Here is a 1,928-nt window from a genome sequence, read left to right on the forward strand (position 1 = left end):
ATTCATGTCTAACCAAAAGGCGTCTGTATGCACTTTTGAATTGTATGGCATTGGGATTGTTATTGAATCCACCTCTTGCTCGAATAGCACTAAAAAATGTTTCAAGAAAATCCTGAGAAAGCTTATAACTTAAGAGGTAAGGGAATATGTTGGCCAATTTTACACTCATTATGCTATTTTTAAAATACACATGACTTTTAGTAATTCTGTTTGCTGTACGAAGTCCTTCTTTCACTTGAATTTTGTGCAACAATTGAAAATATTTCCAGTTAATAATTTGGTCGTCCCTTGACTTTAATATTTCTTTATCGCATAGACAGTTTCTAACCAGTTTAATCATATGACAAAAGTCGTAAAAAAATATAACAGTGGTCGTTTGTAGGGAGATGTGTGAAAAATGGTTTGAAGCTTGGGTCATACGTTAAATTTGCTCCTATACACTTGCACATTGCTATATTTGTGGCCGCACCATCGAAAGTTATTGAATAAACAATAGCGCCACAGCTCTTTAGAGCATGAAGTGCTTGAATGTTCCTAAGTCTACTACACCTTGGAAACCATGATAAAAACATAGCAGGGTAGAACCGTTCTCTCAATTTGTCGGCCATGATTTTTTTTTGAAGTTTGCCAACATTTAGCCTGTTCCTTTGAACTTCGGACTAAAACCTGTGGAACTGTCAAACTACAATTTTACGCTCTCAAATGAGAGTAAACGGAGAACAGATGCAGAAGTGCATAGGAACGCAAAAAGCACTATTTCCTGTAAAAACGTCAGACGGTTTGTTTACATGTCATTGGCACTACACTGATTTGGCTGAAATATCACTAAATAATTAATAAAATCTATACATATTTAAATATTTCGTTGTTTACTTCCATTTTATAACAAATATAAGGTTCTTTGCTTTCACCGCTTTCTGTTTTTGTTTGCACACGTATATCAGCTGATCGTTTGACACTTTTCATGAACTTACAGGAAAAAAATCTCCGGACTAAATCCTGTAACTTCTGACTAGGAACAGTTGCTCAGTTACTCTCTCAAATGTGTTCCCACTTACAGGTTTTATGTCAATAGGAACGACTTCCTGTAAGTTCTGACTAAATCCTGTAAACCGGACTGCTATTGAAACAGACTAATTTTAAAATCATATAAAAATGAAAATAAAAGATTGAAATTGTTCGAAATTGTTGTTGCTTGAGATTGAAAATGAAAATGAGTGTGTAAGTTTGTGAGTAAATTTAAAAATTTAATTGTTTGGAAACATCAAGAATTTTAAAAGTGACTCTCAGCGGTTCTACCTTACTATATTTTTATCATGTTGGAAACCATTTGTTGTTGCCATTTCTAAATTTACTATGACTTTTTTTGAACCATTTGATCGGAGGCCAATAGCATCAAGGGCTTGCTGTGTAAAACCGGGACTGCCATCAATTTTCTGGTACCACTTCCTTATAGTAGAAACATTTTGCAACAAGTTTGTCCATGTCTGTCGTACATTTTTGTAAGCTTTTGGAGAGTAAAAATGTAGGGTTAAGGCAAAACTTCTTATTTCATTCACATAAAATTTTGAACCAGTTAACTTGCGAGATATCATTTTCTGGACATTATCCGAGATGAGCTCCTATAAAAAGTTAAGTGTTATCTCCAAATTAAAAAAAAATGTGTACAAGAATGTACAGTGCATGTACATATGTATGTATATAAGGTGTATTCTCTGAGTCTTGCAAAACCCTTGCATGGTGCACAGCGCAAGGGCTTTGCAAGACTCAGAGAATACCCCTATAGTATATCATAAATTGCACTTCTCAGCTAATCAAACAAAAAAAAGTACCGTTAAAAATTTACATTGATAATTTACCATCATTTCAGCGGCGTTAACCAAGTATTTTTGGCGTAAGTGTAGCATTAATTCCTCAAATTTTTTCAC

Source organism: Rhagoletis pomonella, unplaced genomic scaffold, assembly GCF_013731165.1.
Source record: "Rhagoletis pomonella isolate Grant_MI unplaced genomic scaffold, Rhpom_1.0 Rhpom_scaffold_00001, whole genome shotgun sequence".
Classification (NCBI taxonomy): Eukaryota; Metazoa; Arthropoda; class Insecta; order Diptera; family Tephritidae; genus Rhagoletis; species Rhagoletis pomonella.